Source organism: Oculina patagonica, chromosome 4 (genome assembly GCF_052425735.1).
Source record: "Oculina patagonica isolate OP01 chromosome 4, crgOcupat, whole genome shotgun sequence".
Classification (NCBI taxonomy): Eukaryota; Metazoa; Cnidaria; class Anthozoa; order Scleractinia; family Oculinidae; genus Oculina; species Oculina patagonica.
The window spans coordinates 41653693-41674122 of NC_135761.1; the positions used below are offsets into that span (position 1 = coordinate 41653693).

At 37.7% G+C, this 20430-nt stretch overlaps 1 pseudogene; it reads left to right on the plus strand.

The window, feature by feature from the left end:
* The first annotated feature begins 635 nt into the window (after window positions 1–635).
* Window positions 636–10973, plus strand: LOC144647902 (ATP-dependent DNA helicase RecQ-like; annotated as a pseudogene).
* The last annotated feature ends 9457 nt before the right edge of the window (window positions 10974–20430 follow it).

The following is a 20430-nucleotide window of genomic DNA, read 5'->3' on the forward strand; positions in this document are numbered from 1 at the left end:
CTGGTATCCTGCTATTGCACTACGACTATTGGTTCGTATGATGTCGAAAGGTCATTTTCTGCCTACAATGCCATTCTTGGTGGAAAACTAAGATCACTAGAGCAGAACACTATGAAAGCATTCCATTTTCTGAACTGGAATCTGCGAGTGAAGTTTACAGTTCAAGAGGAACAAGACATTCAAGAAGCCCGGAATGCATTACCTCAGGATAAGAGCAGGAAACGAAGCTTCCAAACCAGTAAAACCTAACAATGGTAATAATCTTCAGTCAAAATGAACTAGTATGAATGTAGGTTTTATTTTTTATCTGACAATCTTTTTTTGTTTTTAATGAACAGAGAAAAACAACGAAGATACAACATCACGAACAGTAAATAAAACTTTAGCGCCAGCGGCCACTGATAAGGTGGTGTTGTTTTGATAGTTTTGGTTGCTTAGATCAGATTCGACAAGATTCATGCAGTACCGCAGCCTGCTTAATGGTTCCAGTCAGTTCTCAGTGGAAATGAATGTGTCAATAGTGATATTGGTTCCAAAGCATCAAAATCATGATTGGTCAGGTGGACAAAAGGGCAAAATATGTTATTTTGATTGGTCAGAAGGGACTCATGACCTATTCTCAATTTACATTCAACATGGCGGACGATTGTGATGATGCATGTTTTGAACAATTTCTTGGCCAAGCTCTTGCTTTTTTGATTGTACTTAAAAAGGAACAGAGAAAGGCAATCAAACATTTGTTTGAGAAGAAGGACCTTGTCGCTGTCCTACCGACTGGTTTTGGCAAAAGCCTTATTTTCCAACTTCTTTTGTTAATTACAAGGTCTGCTCAAAGTAGTAGCTTCACTGGCTTTCTGATAATAACCCCTTTAGTTAGCATTATCAGAGAACCAGATAATTGAGAAACAATTTCTGAATCTATCCGGATGTAATTTGTCCGAGAAAATAGATCACCTAGAAGACATTGTTTATGCACCTGCCGAGCTATCGACACACGCTTTCTACAAATTTTTAAAAAGAGATTTGGTGAGATTTAGTTGAGCCCTTTTCCTTCAGTAAAATCTTTTTGAAATTCATCATTAATACCGATTTGTTACATTTTGCATACTCCCACAGGCGACATATAGCTTACAAGTATGAAGTGAAAATTGCAGAGAAAACTTCTCTGGACGAGATTATGTACAAATTCCAGCAAGATAATCCAAACACTACTCTAGCAAGAGAAGAAGTTTATTTGACCTGCTCCGAGAACTTTTCAGCAAAGCGGTTGAAGTTGACAGTGTGAGGTTGAATGGAGAAAAGAAAAATTTTTCATGAATATCACAAGAGGTATGCCGGTTGATTCAATAAATTGGCTAGATGCAACTGAAGAAATCATTCCTCCTTCCTGTAATGGCTGGATTTTAAGGGCACCCTCAATCTCAAATTTTCACTTTCCAGTTTGTTGGGTAAATAAATTATCAATGTTGACTTAGGGTGTGCAAAGGAATCCGTAGACCCACCAATAGATGTTGCGTTTGTATTGCAATTTTTGAACAGCTTATCCCTCTGCTGCGGTTTCCAGAATAACCATGTTGCACGTACTTTATGAAGTCCTCTTAACAAGCAGTAAATTGAAGTCAATTTCAATGGCAACAAGGTCATTCTCTCCACGGAATGTAAACTTTTTTGATGGAGGTAATAAGTCATCTTCATGCTTCGAGTGTCACAAACAAAGATTTTTCATGTGCCTGGAGTCACATATATTTTGTCATCTTTGAGACCGTTTCTTTGAACAAAAGAACAACATTTACTTTTGCGATCCTGAACATGTTTTGACAAAAGAGGACAAGAAAGATCCTTTTTATGGAGTTTGACGTTTTTATAACTCTGCCATTTAAAAGTTTAAAGCTATGTTCAATTGTGGAAAACAAAACTCAGTAGATGAAGCCATGATTCTGTTGAAGGGAAAATTCACGATTTAAATCTGCATGCCATATAAACCTGTGAAATTTGGTGATATGGAGCCCTATATTAAACTTTTAAAAAGAAAGAGGAATTTTGGCTGCGGGCAGAGCACCACCAAGAAAAAAGTTTTTCTTTCTTACAAACTCAAGCTCAGTTGGTTTAACAGTCTTGCTCTCAGATGGAAAGACAATCCTGAGGAATGCTTTGCTTTGTTTTACTTTGTGTGTTTTGGTCATGCGCAAGACTCACCGCATATCATCTATGATCTTTGGCACTGTCCTCATTGAGTTTTTCACCAAGTTCTGACAACCTCTAAGTACATTTATAAAGCACAGTGTGTATCCTTAAAGGACTTCAACTACCATCTCTGACCGTGTCATACATGCTGACCATGCTGTTAGATGGTACCCTGGTTTCATCACAGCACTCAGTTATCTGTTGGTGTTCAAGGGGTAATAATCGATAATGGACCTTGTGATGGAGTTTGAAAAAATCCAATGGGTCATATTCTTTTAAGGCTCGGAAAGCAAAAAATTTCATAATTTTACTCAATAATTGATATTTTTAGCGTTTGGTTGGTTAAAATGACATTTTGAAATTTCTGTTCATTTGACCTTTAATGAGAGGCAGGCAAAATATCTCAAGAATGAAGACTGGAAGAAAAGGTATCACAGATCCGATATTTGCAGTAACTGAAAGAATGAAAACAGAGAATGAAAGAGAACTAGATGCTCAAAGCTAGAAATTCAAGATGGTGGCTATTTGTTTTTCAGTCGAATCAATTTTTAATTAAACACCTGAGAACTTTGAACAGCTCTTGAATGACTTTATTGACAACCTGTTTGTACATTTCATGAAGGGTGAACCATAATGGATTGGCTAAGTTCAATGCGCCTCAAAGCAACAGTACATGTCAATTGAGATCAATCGAACTGCAGCAAAGAAGAACAAAATCTTTAGAAGAAAGGATTTAAATAAGTGGCATTTGAAAAAAGGCCGTCTTTGCAGCAGTCATCCACATAAACTGTAGCACAAGATGCTTTCTGTTGACCTAGTCTACTATGCAAGTTTTTTAATATGTCCTCAACCTTACTTAATACAGTATCCTTTGTCAGTTTGTAAGTCAGTGCCTGGCCAGTTTCATTTAAAATTATATACAGAGATCAGATTGCATTGACCAAGATCCATTTGGGGAGGTATAAAAGCAACTTATTTTTGTGGAGACACCATGGGGTAAAATGGGGAATGGAGCAAATAAAGCTATTGTTCCTACCATGCTACCGCGATATACTGGTCAGCTGGCACATAAATGGGGAGATTCTTTGCAACAGATTGGCAACGGTCCCTGTGAGGTTTACTACTCTATTGTTTTAGTAAACAAAAGTTGTAGTTTTGGTAAGTGATGCCACAAACAAAAAGATGTGAGACTGATTTCAGCTCAGTTCAGCCGATTGCTTCTCGCCTCAAAAGGTCAGTAGATTGTTCCTTATGCAATCTCCGTGCTTTGTGGAGCTTAATAGCTCCTATATATAGTGAAGACCAACTTGACCATTCACAGGGCAATTCCCCAACATTATAAAGGAAGGAGAAATTCACTCACAAATACTGCATAAAATGCCAATATTCACTTGCGAAAACTGTTTCAATTTTATGGGCTACCTGCAGGTCATATTTGCAGCTGGGGCCCTACAGAGTACCATTAAACAATACAAAATGGACAAATCCACTTTGCTTGAAAAATACTCCTCAGCAGTGACACCACCTGGAGTAACCAACCAACTGGACATTCGAATATTTTGGATCTAGAAAAATCTAAACAATAAAGACACCTTAGCCAATCACGTGGTGCCGCTGATACCAGTTCAATTTGAATGTAAGCTGTAAGTCTTATGAACCAAAGGGTTTTTACCTTCTATGACATAAGGTAGATTCTCTGGCAATAAATGCGCATTAGAAATTTAATGTCCCTTCTTAGATTTTATTGTTTTTATCATTAATATTGTTATTGATTCAATGTTAAGGTTTTCTTTCAACTAAGTTACTATATTTCTCATTTCTGGTGTTCAATACCAATTGTAAGCAGATCACTGCCTGCGCAGCAGAGAAGTTCTGCCAACGTTATGAAGAAAAGAATGATCTTTTGAATGGGACTAATACAAGTTTGAGCTCTGTCTTCAGTGGTATCACTGTGAATGTATTTCTTTTGAACCGGAGAAAATTTCAAACCAATCATCACCACCATCATTGATTGCAAATTTCTTACAAAACATGTGCACCTTGATTAAGAGTGAAATGTGTACTGACTCGAACATTGTCTTGTATCATTTGTAGTGATGAATGTCGGGCAACTCTTAGGTCCATAGGTCAAAAGATTTCTTACAATGACATGAATCGCTTGTCTTTTGTTCTATTTATTATGGCGTCTTTGGCCCTGATAAGGACATTTGCAATCACTTGAAGTCACTTGATTTTGAGTACGAGCATGGAACATTTGTGAGCAGTTCTGGAAGAAGGTGTCATTTATTAGATAGAGTCTCAAATTTGACAGATAGACTAACACGAGTGGTTGAGGAACTGAAACAAAGTAGCCACCTACATAAGTCACGGCAACTTTCCGGGAGGGTAGGAAATCTACTGCACTTAAAAACAAGCTCTGAACAAGAACTGAAAGTTCAAAGAAAGTTGACAAAATTCATGTCACAGCTGATACAGGGAAAACACCCAAGAAGGCCTAAAGTCCTTAAGTCTTTTTTTAATAAAAATCAGCAGAAATTCATATGGGCAAATATAATTTGTAGCCTTGGTGGAATATAACTGTTATCAGTAGGGGCTCATTTACTGGTACCAAATCCTTACTCACCAAGATTGCAGTATTACAATAAAATTGTGCAGTCTTTGTTCAAGTGTGCTAATGGAAATGGTGCAAACAAAGTGTTGAACAAGACGTTTGAACTTCAGAAAATTTGAAAAACACTACAAGTTCGTAGAATTGCTGTGAGTGGCACAACATCGGAAGTGTTCAAATCGCGGGTTGAAGCAGCCAAAGATCTTGGCAGAATAAAGAGCTATGGTGAAAAGAAGGGTAGTCTTTTGCCTATTGTTGCAAAAGTCCATTTGTATTCTACACTGCAAAAACTCTTCAGCTGTTCATCCAGAACTTTCACTGCTGCAAGAGTGCACTGCATTTTATTTGGATGTGGGGTGTTCCTTCAGACAAATTAAGTTTACAAGCCAATGTGTTAGCCCTCAGGTTTCAGAAGAACTGACTTAATTTCTTCTTCTGTGGGTAACACTACCCCCAAGACATTAAATCCGAAAAAAGTCTAATATTTTCAAAGAGAAAATAAGTAAATATGCTGAATTTTGAATTTGTAATGTATGTCATGCCTGTGAATTTTCCATTTTGCACGTCAAATGATTAATACATCTTATATTTGGCGTGACAAATTTTGCATTTTTTAGTAATTTGTATGTCAAATTGTAACCATTGCTGGTCGAGTCTTGTGAAGAGGCAGCAACGAATTACTCGAGGTAGATATTTGGTAGCCAAATTGTGAATTCTTAGTCTTTTTTCTTGTCAAACCATAGCCGTCGGTTGTTTAATCTACTGGTGACCGTCTGCAGCGTTGAGATGTTGTGTATTTGTGTGGTTTAAATTAATTTTGTGGCTGCAAGGGCTGTTCCCTCTGCTCATCTTAAATTTAGTCAGTATCATATTATTTTCTGTTTTTACATCAATTTTTTTAGCGATTACAATTCGATTTTTACACTTTTAGACCAGCTATTTTTAAATTACTAGATTAGTATTAGAATTTTATAACACTTTTTTATTTGACACAGTTTTAAATATTATCAATTGTTACTTTTTGTATCTTTTAATCATGTGTCCCAAAATTATTAAGGGAAACTTCCCTAGCTATGTGGTTTTGACATTTTAATAAAGTTTTTTATTCATTCATTCAGGAAGAGACGGAGTTATCAGATCAGCTATGGTGCCCACCAAATCTGCTACCTTGACAAGACCAATCAGCAAATTGCGTTTTCTCAAACAAGAGAAATGACAGAGTAGTGACAATATGCGAGCCAGCGAGCCATGCGAGCCATGCGATCCAGAAATCCCAAATCCCAATAAAAGGCTAACCGCAATAACCAGAGTGCTATTTAGGCTAACCGGAGTGCTATTTAGGCTAACCAATGTGTTATTTCGGCTAACCTGAATGGCTCGCATGACTCGCATGACTCGCGAACCATGCGAGCCAGAAATCCCTAACCCAATATAAAGGCTAACCGCAAGCTACCTAAGCTAACTGTGGGCTAACCGGAGTGCTTTTTAGGCTAACCCGAGTGCTATTTAGGCTAACCGGTGTGTTATTTAGGCTTACCGAAATGGCTCGCATGACTCGCTGGCTCGCACTTTGGCAAGACCCGAAATGACAGTATAAGACACAGATTCACACAGTAGGCCTAGACTCATTTTCATTGAACACAATGTTGGCAGGCTACTGTGAATACTCCAATTTTGATGAGCGTTGTGAGCTAATCACTGATGTGTCATCTAAGTGCACTGACCTTTATGCATCAGCCCTTCTTAAATATGTCAGTTATCAAAACATTTTGAAAACAACTTGCCTTGAATTGTGCATGGCACATGCCTTTGACTCATGGACAGAAGAGCCTGGGGCAGATCTAGCTTAAATATCTATGGTGAACAAAGTAGATGACCTTTTTTGCAGTCCACTGACTTTTTGACCTGCAAAGATTCACTGCAGAGTAAATACAAGACAAGCTTCGACAAAAAGCTTAATGTGAACTTTGATTATCTGGGACACTTGCTTCCCACAAAGCATCCAGCTGACTACTACAAGTATGTGCAAAAGAGTTTATAACCAGGGGCGTGTGTTGTACTCATCAATTATAAATGAAACTTGAACTTGGCAAAACAATCAGGGGAATTCAAAGAGAGTAATATGAACAGAGGGTCATAGTGGTAAAGCTTTACATTTATGGTCCAACGACACCAAATAAGGATGCATTCTTCACACAAAGTGCTCTGAATTTTTGTTTCACCTGGTTGGATAGGAAATTTCCAGGATTCTCGAAGTACCTTATGCAGACAATATTTGCATTTTGTTTCATCTTTATGTTTCCACATAAAGATTTGCATCTGAGATTTGCAGCTTGAGTTGTCTGAAATATATTTAATCAGATATGAGCAGTGGATATCATAGAAATTTGTATGTTTTACCTGCCCAAGTTTCCAGGTTATCTTTAGCCTGTGTCGAAAGGGGAGGGAGGGGGAGTTGGGAAGAGAGAAGAGAGAGGGGAAAAAGAAGGGGGAGTGGGGCGAGAGTGGGAGGGACACCTGCTCTAAGAACCCCCTTTTGTTCATTTCTGCGGCCGCTGGCGGCTGCAAAATTCTGATTGGCTAGGAAACGATAGGTATTGTAAAATGCAAGTTTCACGATTTTATTTCACAAACAACCAAGATGGCGGCGGACATGGACGTATTAGCAAGTGCTTTAAGAGACTTAAATCTCGCTAATGTGAGGAATATTGTCTTGAAACCGGAGCAAGAATCTGCTCTCAGGGCTCTTCTAGCCGGTAGAGATGTTCTGGCGGTTTTGCCTACCGGTTACGGCAAGAGTTTGATTTCTCAAATACTAGTCACTTTCTGCTTTCTTTCATGAAAGAAATAAATTGACAATATCCTACTTCTTGCAAAATAATATTCCTTTCAGGAATTGGCCTTTTAAAATATCTGTTCAAGAAAAATATTAAAGTTTAAAACACCTTTCAACCTCTTTCGAACACTGACACAAATATTAAGAATAACATCAAGGCAATTTTCTAAGTACCTACTCAAACACAAAAATTACTACCCTTGAAAACTAATCATTCATCAAGTTGCTCAATTTCCCTTCAGGTGTGTAAAAGAACAGCGACACAGCACGAAGTATTGTTTTGCGCAAATCAAATAACTGGGACAGCCCAGCAGAGGTAATAAGGGCAGAACATAGAATGCAATCCCTCAGCTGCAGGGAAAGAAGAAAAAGAAACTACACAAAAAAAGAATGCTGAATTTTGGACATATGGATAGCAAGCTCTGATGTCAGAATTCAAGAAGAAACACATAAGTAATCAACAAAATGATGTTGCCATAGTAGAAAGCATCACTGAACACAATGGTTTGGCCACAGAAGAGACAAGCACACAAAATGAGCAAAGTTCAAAGACAGCACAGTCGAGAAAAAAGAAAACAAATACAAAAAAGACAACAAAATCAAAATCAAACTTTAAAAAAAGAAAAGCACACTCTTGAGAACTGGCTTCTTGTTTATTTAGCACAGTTTACATTTTAAAATGATTCAAGTCACATAATATTGTAATTACTGTTTTGGAAATCATGATGTAGCTGCATGACAAAATGACAAAAAATACCAGTTTGCGGATTTTGTCGTCTACGTGTGAGAAAAAATAGATCTTTTCTTTGACTTCAATCTATGTAAATAAAAAGAAATTGAAATTATTGTGTCAATATCAGGCAGCTACTTTTATGAAATCCATGGACAATTTTTTTTGAAATGCTCTAGTTGAAGGGATGACATTTCCTGATCTTCTGTCCACTGTGTGTCCCTTTGGAGACCAGGAAATGAAATGCCTTAACTTTACAGGGAAATGTACTTTAGTTCCCTGTCCATGAGGGTCCAATAGGCAGTCCCACTGATCTAGAAAGAAATTTTGAGAAAAGTCACTTCTTTCCAGCACTTGCCACACACCATTTTTCCCCCTTTTCCATTGAAGAGGTAACTGAAGACATCTCCACGGAATTCAACCGTAAGCCGTTGCCTAGTTCTCTCTGGTCTATAATCCTAGGCACCCCCATGCTTGCACTAGCTGGGACAGCAGATGACACAACAAAAAACACTATTTGCAGCGAGCAGACATTGAAGGAAGATGTGCTGAAAATCTTCATTAGCCCCCACAGAGTTAACATCAGGATCTCTGTCAATTATGTAAAGAAGGAGGTCATGGGGAATCAAATTGAATGGCTTGTGGAAGAAGTCAAGGAAAAGGGAGAAGCAACACCAAAAACCATAATTTTTTGCAACACCCTTAAGGACATTGCAACTGTTGTCAATTTGCTTTTCTTTAAACTTGGAAAGCATGCCACTGTGCCTGTGGGCTCATCAGACAATAATGATTTCATTATTGGTATATTCCATTCTGTCAGCTGGCCCAAGATGTGTAAAGTCCGAGGAATATCCCTAAACAGCGAAGGCGCCAAACAGTTAAACTACAAGATGAAAAAGGAAACTTCTTGGAGATTTTCAAGGTCAGTCAAAAAACGGATCATTGTTGCCAGCACTGCCCTCAGTATGGGGGTAAATTTTGGCGATGTACGAAATGTCATTAACTGGGGTCCTGCACGAAATATTTTAGACCAGATACAGGAAGCTGGTCGAGCGGGACGTGATGAAATCAAATCACACCTGATTGTTATCTACCATGGTAATCAGCTCTCTTACTGTGAAGATGAGGTCAAAGTGTTTGTTAAATCGGAGGGTTGTTACCAAGTGGCATTATACAAAACATTTGATCAAGAAATGCAGCCTGTTAATCCTGGCCATGATTGCTGCAATGAAAGCTGTATTGAGGTGGTTCCATTTGAAACACCATATGTAGTACCTGTATCTTCACCTGCCCTTACAAGGCCCGTCTGTGAAAAAGACAAAGCTGATATAAGAGCAGCATTCACTGAACTGGTAGAGGAAAACAATGATAATGCCTTAGGAGCTACATCAAAGCATGCCTTTTCCAAGGAACTAGTCAATGACATTGTAAAGAACTGCCATCAACTATTTACAGTGAGAGATGTTTTTTAATGTTTGCCGGTGTTTTCACTGATTCACTGCATGAAAATACTAGAAATAATCAGGAAATGTTTGGTGATATGCCACATTTGGAAAACACTTGTTAACTCTTTGCTGAGCTGACAATCTGGATGTGTCATCATGGTAACCAGAATATTTCGAGGGATACTTTGATGAAGCCGAGCTTGAGCCTAAAGATTTAGTGTCACAGATTGTAGCAGATTTTTGAGCTGCGAAAATTTAAATTTGAAAAACTACATAATTTATTGGTGGCCTTACTTTATTCTGAGATGCAGCAACCTACAGTGTGTTATGGTAAGGCTGTTTAGACCAAGGTGACAAAATCCTTTCTGGACTTGACATACATGTGAAGCAGATAACAATGGGTCCAAAACATGCAAAATTCTAGAAAAACTAAGCCAACTGGACAGTAATGGTTCTCAAATAAAACCACTCCATGAGCTGTTGGACCATACTTGCTTTATGACATCTTAAAAAACAGAGTAAGAGCCCTGGATGCATCGGGTGAAAACCCGATGATCCACTCATATCCTGCTTCTGATATTTAAAACCAACCTTCCCCCTGAGCCCTCTTAGAACTGGGAATTAAAGTAATTTGATGTCAAGGAAGTAAGTCTTGATATTGAGTTTAGGTTAATTATTTGCTTGTAATGATGCAACAGTGTCATCTTTCATCCTCGTGTTTGTTTTGCAATAGTATCAAGTGTTAGTTTCTTTGATCAGTGTCATTTCGCTTGATTCGCTGCAAATCTATTTCCATTTAAGCATGAACTCTCGAAAATCACAGAGGACAATTTTACGTGGGATTCTTTCCCTTTGCTGCCAGTTCACCCAGCTCGCAGTCCTATTGACCTTGCCGGCCAGGCGGCAAAATCACAGGATCAGACCTCAAAAGAAAGTAAAGTTAGAGTCAGTCTACCACCCGAAGCTCTCGATAAATCGGAGACCAACAAAACCGGATCATCCTCTGATGAATTGGCTAGCTTAAGACTTCAAAAAGAAACTGAATCACTGCAAATCGAACGTCTACAGTTGGAACTTCAGCTCGCCCAGCTTAAGTTACAAGACTCGCAGGCGCAGCGAGAGAAATCCGAAAAACAGCCTACGGAGAAATCACTTGGACTCACTCACTGACTGATCATGGCGGCGGTTGAAGCAATCCGTCGCAGACATCACGAGTGAAATTAACATGTAAAAGGCGATACAAGCTTTACAATTTAACATCTTTGTATTGCTCTACAATTTAACATCTTTGTATCGATAAAATGCCAGGCGGAAAGCAATCAAAAACAGCTTTGTTTGAGGAAATCGATTTCAACATTTACAATGATGGCGACAGGACGGCAGCGTACATGACCGACAAGGACGGCGTACCATTGTGGATGAAATGTGTTAACGAGCATTATAACAAACTTGCTCTCGATATAGAATGGAGCAAATGCGATTATCAAGCCAAGGCGATGGTGCAAATACAGGAACATACAGACACTGCATGTGGCGCTGCGAACAAGAAGCCAGAGAAGATAGGAAATTTAACAATCTCCTTTTATTTGACCACATATCGCATCTTAATCCAAGGAAACCATTGCGGTAAATGGTGTCGAGAAGTTTTTCCGTGCATAAAGGCGAACGTAGAGGAGGCAAGGCAAACCGAAGGTCCTGGCGACTCACACGAGACAATAGATGACCTTTTGGCAGAGTTAAATGCTTCAAACGGCTCTGATGAAGATGTCAAAGGTGACAACTCCACCGTCCCAGAACTTCACCCACAGCAACTGTCTCCCCAAACAAGTCGACGACGAAGTCTCCCAAGCACTCCACCTGGTCATCATGACCACAGAGTCATTGAAACCTTGAAGACTTCAATAGAAAAGGTTATTGCCGAAAATATTACCATCAAGGAGACATTGCACAGCATGACACTAAAGCTTCAAGAATTTGATTACGTTAACGACCGTATGCAGTCTCTAACAGCGGAATTAAACCAATCCAAGAACGAAGTTGAAAGATATCAAGAGATCACTAAAAAAGAACAAACACTGCGTGAATCGCTGGAAGGTCGATTGCAACACCATGAAAATCAGCATCGGGAGTTTCAAAACAAGATGACAGAACAGATACAACAATTGTACGCACGTGTTCGCGAATCGGAAGAAAGCTTCGAAAAAATCAAGAGCGAAAATGACGAACTTCGCCACAACAATAGCATGCTACTAAAGAAAAATGAAGCTTTCTTGAAACGTGTTGAGGACATTGAAAAAGAAACGAATGTCATACAAGAAAGTTTATTTGATGGCGAGCTTGTAACTCGAAGCCATAATCAAAACCCAGACGACCGGAAATTGCAGTCTTCGCAGCAACCTCAAGTAGATGCAAATATTCAAGCTACAGGCCAAAATGAGCAAATGAAGAAAATTTTTAGAGAAGTCAAGCCTGTTGGAGACACTATCATCTTTGGTGATTCCAACACTAGAGGCCTGGATGGAAGAAGGCTAGCAATGGGCATCAGATCTCTAAGTGGCGCAACACTAGATTCAGCCATTGCATACATCAATAACGAGCCCATGCCAAATGAAGCTGTCAAACGTGTCATCTACCATTTAGGCACAAACAACATTCGCGATAACTCCAGTGATGAAATTAAAACAAAGCTTAACACCTTAAAGATCAAGTCGGAAGATAAATTTCCGAACGCCATTATAGGCTTCTGTGAAATCCCCCCTAACCACCAAACGCCCAATCCCAAAATAACTGAAGTGAATGAATACATCAAGTCAATGGATTCAGCATTCCTTGAGGTAGAGGCGAAAGACCCCAGTTTCTTTACACGAGACGCGCTACACTACAACAAATCAGGCCTTGGACGTCTGGCTGCTTCAATGAAGAAATGGGCAAGAGAAAACGGCCACTCATTCGAAGCAACATACTCCAAACAACGCCGTCCGTGGAACCAACAAGACCGCAAAAGAGGACGAAATTCCCAGTGGAGGAAGGCAGATCCAACACAGCAATTAATCAACCTACTGCTCACAAGCCTTGGCAACCGGAAGCTGTAAGCCTTATCATGACCTTTAAAAACAACCAGCTAGATACTTTTCTGACACATATTTAGTTTTATTACATATTACCTATATCAGTAATAATATTCTGTTATTTCAGGGTATTTAATTTAATTTGTTGATCGTATTCTCAAAATGAACTCATTATGGTTAAATCAAAGTAATATTTTTAGTATAATTTCATGGAATATTCAAGGACTCAAAACCAGGCTAAAACCAACCAATCAAACCATTTCGAACACAAAATTAAATATCAAATCCATTAAATCTAATATCTCAAAATTTGATATTATATGCTTACAAGAAACATGGGCAAAAGATGAGTCATTAACATTTCAAGATTACATAGTACATTCGACCGTGCGGAACTCGAAAAGTAAACGAGGTCAAGCGGGAGTATCTCTATTGATAAAGAATAAACATTTAGACTACGTCTCCCATATCAAAAGTGCCTCTCCAAACATAATTTGGTGTCACCTAAAACGACAACTTTTTGCCATAAATTCTGACATTTATCTAGCGGCGGTTTATTTACCTCCACTTCAGTCTCAGCGCAAAGCAGGGGAGGACGTACTAAGCATTTTAGAACACGAAATACACAAGTATTCAAAACAGGGCAAAATTATATTGCTTGGCGATCTCAATGCTAGGACCGGAACTTTAAATGACTTCATTGAAAACGATTGTCACGATTTCCTAGCAACTGCTGACACATATAATCTTGATAAAAATTGGCCCAAACGAAACAATGGAGATTATACCGTAAACAAATTAGGAGGCGAAATATTACGATTATGTATAGGAAATAAATTGAGAATATCGAACGGTAGAGTCATAGGAGATCTAGACGGCAAGCTAACATCATATCAGACCAACGGAGCAAGCACTGTTGATTATGGAATAGTCAGTGAAGATCTTCAAGACACAGTGCTAGGATTTCAAGTACAGGCTTTAACACCTTATTCTGATCACTGTCCAATTACTCTCAAATTAGCTTCCCGTAATCGCGATATTATAAACAACGCATCAAAAAATTCTCAAAGAAAAGAAACGTTTCCACAGAACAGTTTTACCAAGTTTCTTTGGAAGTTAGAATCCAAAGACAAATTTATTAGTGCACTATCGAGAATTGATATTCAAGACAAACTCCAATCCTTCAATACAGCACACCACAGTTCAATAGATGATGAGATTTCGCAGTTCAATCAGATACTCAAATCAGTTGCCAAACGTAGTCTTGTACCATCACGTAAAACGCGTAAACATACCAAGAAACACAAACCATGGTATGACAATACCTGCAGACAACTGAAGAAAAAGCTGCAGAAACTTGTAAAGGAAATTAATCCCACAGCTCCTCAATCACTGCGGCAAGAGTACTTTGCAGTCAAAAAGAAATATAAAAAGCTAGTAAAACAGATGCATAAAAGATATAAAAATCAACTTCTAAATGAAATAAATGCCTTAAAGTCCAACCAAAGCGGCGACTTCTGGAAACTTATAAACAAAATCCGAAAAAATGAGACAGTCGAGGAAAGTTCTGATATCTCGTCAGAAGACTGGATAAACCACTTTCAAAACCTTTTGTATGACAAAGCTCAAGAATCGCACGGCGAGAACGTTACATCTCCAAACAATCCTGACCAAACAACAACTAAGACAGATGAAATCTTAGATGCGCCTATCACTGCAAAAGAAATTCATGATCAAATATCTAAACTCAAGAATAAAAAGGCATCCGGTACGGATGCTATCTTAAATGAAATGATCAAACACGGGCGTTATTACCTTATGCCTTCTCTAGAGAGAATATTTAACAACATAATTGAGAAAGGAACCTTTCCAACTGAATGGAACATAGGTGTCATAAAACCAATATACAAACAAAAAGGTGATAAGAAATCTCCAGCAAATTACAGAGGAATCACTTTAACTAGCTGCTTAGGAAAACTGTTCACATCAATTTTGCAAAACAGATTGAATAAATTCATCGAACAACATGATGTTCTAAATCCTGAACAGTTTGGATTTAGACCAAACTCCAGAACTACTGATAGTTTATTTATTTTCCAGCAATTACTCCATAAATACACTAAACAACACAAGAAGCTTTACGTTGGTTTTATTGACTACGAAAAAGCTTTCGATAGTGTATGGCAATCTGGAATGATACATAAATTACAAACATACGGAATACAAGGGAAATTCTTGAATGTTATTAAATCCATGTATTCGTCTATTAGGAGTTGTGTTAAAATTAACCAAAACGCACTTACTGAACTATTTTCATGTAACAAAGGGATAAGGCAAGGTGATGGTCTAAGTCCAGTTTTATTTTCTTTATTTATGAATGATCTACCGCAATATCTTAAACAGAGCAAATCTCCAGGTGTGATGTTAGGAAATCGAACTATAAACTGCTTAATGTATGCAGATGATTTGTTAATAATCAGTCCTTCTCCCGAAGGGTTGCAACAATCGCTTAATGTAATTCATAGACACGCTCAGCAATGGAAGCTCAAAGTTAATACCAAAAAGTCGAACATAATCATATTCAGCGGTAACGGACAAAACAAAAATAATATAAATTTTAAATACGACAATGAATCTTTGCAAATTGTCGACAAACAAACATATTTAGGTATAGAAATGACCTCATCCGGTCGTTACACTTATGCAAGGGAAATTCTCAGCAAAAAAGCCACCAAGGTCCTCTCGATAATTAAACGATCCTTTTCTAACACGGATTCAGCAGCTATTGCGATTAAGAACAAACTTTTCAATGCCCTTGTTAAGCCCGTGTTACTGTATGCGTGCGAAATTTGGGGACCAGAACTACTGTCATATAAAACGCACTTCGATAAAAGCACAATTGAACAAGTCCACATCAAGTTCTGTAAACAAACGTTAAACGTCCCATGGTATACAGAAAACATTGCTTGCAGGGCAGAACTTGGGCGTTATCCTTTAATCATTGACATAAAAACCTCAATCTTCAGCTATTGGCAAAGACTGAAGTATTGTTGTAATAACGTTTTGTTAAGTGAGGCATTTCAATATGCAACAACATCTACAACATTTTTTGATGTTGCAACTAACGAAGAAATGCATCAAGAAACAGAACCGATAACCCGGCAACACATCAAGAACGGTCGATTAACCATGAGGAAAACCCTGAGAAATAAGTATTCACAAAACTGGCTGGGCACCCAGAATAGTTCATCGTCAACTTCAAGAGAAAAATTTACACACAAGGAAGTTAAAAAGAGCTATGAATTTGAGAATTACCTAACATCAGTTAAAAACCCAGCGCACAGAATAAGCCTGACAAAGCTTAGATTAGGATGTCATACATTACGAATACAGACTGGAAAATATGAAAATAAAGGAGCATCAATCCCAGTAGAGCAAAGAACATGCTTGGTATGTAAACAAAATTGCGTAGAAGACGAAAAGCATTTTTTGATGTGTTGCCAGGGATTTACAACCATAAGACATGAATTATGTTCTTACATTTCTAAGGTTGATGTAAGGTACATATATTTAAGTGAGAACGAGAGGATTAAGTACCTACTTAGAGCTGACAATGAACATACATCATAAGTAGTAGGTAAATATATACATTCAATGTTTCAAAAAAGGAAAGAGCTTCTTAACTTACAAGCACAATGAACATTATAATTTATTTAATTTTTACATATATTGACATTTTGAATTGTATAAGAATCAAATTTTTGTTATTTCTTAAATGTATTAGTAAATGTTAAAACCTTTGTTGTAAACAGACCAATACCTCCCTTTGGAGAGTAAGGCGCAATAAAGATATACTATTACTTGGCGACCTCAAAGCTCCGCAAAAAGATCATCGCTTCGCAAGATTGGCCACACATCTTTGCTCCAGGTGAGCCTAAGTTATTCCATGAACTCACCATTACTGATTTTTCTGCCGGTTATCCCATAATACTAAAAACTGCCAAGATCCCTTTCTGAGAGCTCATCTACTCGATCACTTTTACAATATTATGGTTTTGAAATGCCTAATGCCTTGCAGCCTTTGTTTAAAAAGTGAGCTTTTCATCACCAAGAAAAACCACACTACTCACACTGCTCATTGATCCACAAGAGTAGCTCTGATAATGTTTAGCTCGTGGAATTTGAGCGATCCTGCGAGGGTAAATGATTGTTGTCATTTGTGCTCTTTTGTGTTTAAGGAAAAACCCCAAAAGGAACATTACTGGAGGATTTCAAAAAAATATTTGAATAAATTATGTCTCTGATTAAGTGATTGGAAGAAACCATCAACCTCCAGCAGTTTGTAAAGGGTGTACTTAAGGTAATTTGAAGGAAAATAAGTCAGAATTCTGCTTGGAAATTACATAATGATCTTGAGATTGGTACGAGGTTGATTTGCCATATTGCCTCACAATTACATACATCACCCTTTTCATAATATAGTATCTCATCTTTCAGCTGGGACCACTTAGCCCCTAAGGGATACAGATTGCCTCTCTGGTAGACTGAGATGCAGAAACCTGTCAAAATCCTTAACAACCACCAATCCAGTGACTGACATGTGGCCATACTTTCCAATCTTCCTGTATATCTGACGAGGTTGGCAACAGTCTTGGATGCACCATTTGTCTTCGCAACTTGATCACAAATATTCAGAAGCTGTCAGAGTCTTAGAACAAACATCTGTGGTCTGGTAACGATAAAGATGATGAGAGCAATGATGGTGCCAATTCCTTTTAGCTTAAAAATCCCACGGATAAGGATCACAAGTATTTCAATTCTTCACTTTTTTAAAAAACATTTAGGAGAAAGTTGACAAAATTAAATCAATTGCCAATGTACTGTTGATATTAAGTCATGAGGAGTAAAAGCTTGATATCAAAAACAATCCAAAATATAGTTTCAGTAAAATTAATCTTATTGCCATCAAGCGCCATAATATCTTGTAATGTAATGGTTACAAGTCCTGAAAAAATCTTACAAAAAAATATACTATTGGTATTTAAAGCTACAATGTTTATATTACATGTATGTATACACTGAGCACATACAATATAAAAGCTGTGTAATAATTGAGCAAAGCTGCATGTGTAATTTAAACAATTCCATTAATGGAAGAATAAAAACAGCAAACATCACATTAAGTCACTGAAGAAAGTAATTAAAATGCAAAGGCAAAACTCAATGTAAGTAACTATTTACATTTTAGCATTTGAATTAATTTTATTCCCTACAGGTTTATGCAATAACCTCTACCCAAGCCCTGGTGTGAGAAAAACGTTTTAACTAGTTTTCATTCCACTTAGCCAATGAAGAATTATTTAAAAAACTAACAGATTGGTTTTGTTGGCTTTTGAAAATTTCCTGAATTTTGTATTTCTCTCTCTTTTCCTTTGTTTGTATACAATTCAAGGAATTAAGAACTAAAGCATGGAAAGCAAAAGACGAGCTAGCTAAAGTTGGCCAAAAAGAAGACCATGGAAACAAATCTCACAGAGACACCCCATGTAATAATTATTATAGTTACCTTCAGGCATAATTCAGGCATAATTTTCCCGAAAATAATACTGAGTGAGAGTTCAATCAAAACCATAGGTCAAATAATAGAGCTCCTTCTCAGGAAAATGACAGTCAACAAATGTATTATTAATGTCTGTATAATTATTGCATGATTCTCAAAAACCCTTGAAGATTGGCCCAAATGGATCTTTTCCACTATTTAAGCTTAAAGGAGAAGTTCACTTCAAAGCTTTAAAGCTTTGAAGAATTTTATTCACTTTATTTTATTTTATTTTTATTTATTTTTTATTTTTTTATTTTTTATTTTCATTGTGGCTTACCTGTAAACTAGCTGGTGCGTTCCCGCAGATTTTGCTAACCATATCTGCGGGACGCATCAAAACCATAGCTAAGTGTAAAGACCACATTAAACATTGTATTGTATTGTATTGTACTCCAGAATGGCCATTTATTTTCTTTACCCCAATAAAAAGTTTATACAAAAATATGTTATTCACCAAACTTTCAGCTTCCAACGAGCACTAAAACCCTACGAAATCTTTCTCTAAAGTAGCCTAAAATTCGCAACTGAACGCCGCCATCTTAGAGCTAGTAATGTATGCGTGACGTCAAAGAGCTCAGCCTGAAGTTTGAATACTCAAAACTCCTTGTTTTGTTTTGTTTGTCGAAATGCCTGTTTGTGCAGCTCCGTGTTTCTCAAACAGAGCTCCAAGAGATACAAAAAACCTTTCACCGTCTTTCAATATCTAAAAGAAAATGCTCACGAATGGATTATAAGAATGGGCAGAAACGAAAAATTCCTGGCAAACCGGACATAAATATTTGTGTGTTCCGAAAACTATACGGAAGACTGCTTCGAAGAAGATCACAGATACAGTCTCCTGAGTGAAAATACCCACAAAAAAAGAAAAAGGCAGACACAATACCAACCAATGTTACGATTATGCTATTTCACTTTTTTTCTTTATTTCAGGGAGGATTTTTAATCAACCAGAGAAACTCTCTATTGTTGTTGTTGCCTTTGTCCTATTTTCTCGATTAAACGCGGGTCCCCGATTAAACGCCGGCTTCGTATAAAAGCCGACTCAAAACTGCTAACTTTTAAATAAACCCTGGGGGCGTTTGATCGAGGTCCCGGCGATTATTTGTGGTCAAGCAAACAAGTAAATATATTCTTTTCAGTAGCACTGCTACGACAAACTGGTACGGTCTGCTACTTTGGTAATTTTTTATAATGTTCAAGGAAACGTCCGGCGTAATAACTAGGATGGATGCTGTAAACAAAACGAAACAGCAATGTTCGCGTTCATGTCGTCATGACTGACGTGAACTGTGGAGGAGGACATTTATTACTGCGAAGGACATTGCTGTTTATGGACTTATTGCTTGTTTATGTTCTCTTTGTCACAAATCTTGATTGCAACATGCACGTACCGTATGCAATACTGCAACATTGGTAACATGATCATCCTCGGAGACCCAGAGACAGATTGTTGAGCGGGACGACGAGAAAAATCGAGGGTCTCGAAGGAAAAAGTTGCAGAAAATTGCACTTCGATAATGAACTCGATCGAACCCCGATTTAACGCTAGAACACACAAATATTTGTGTCCGCTTTTGAGCAATTGTTCTTTAAATATTGAAAGACGGTGACAACGGAAATACCTCTTTTTGTATTTCTTGAAGCTCTGTTTAAGCAAAATGGAGCTGCAAAAACAGGCATTTTGACAAACAAAAGCCACTACAAATAAACAAGGAGTTTGAAGTAATTAAAATTTCCCCGCTCAAGTTCAGGCTGAGCTCTTTGACGTCACGCATACATTAACAGCTCCAAGATGGCGGCGTTCAGTTGTCGAGTTTTGGGCTACTTCAGAAAAGGATTTCGTAGGGTTTTAGCGCTCGTTAGAAGCTGAAATTTTGGTGAATAACATATCTTTGCATAAACTTTTTATTGGTGTAAAAAAATTAATGGCCATTCTGGAGTGAACTTCTCCTTTAAG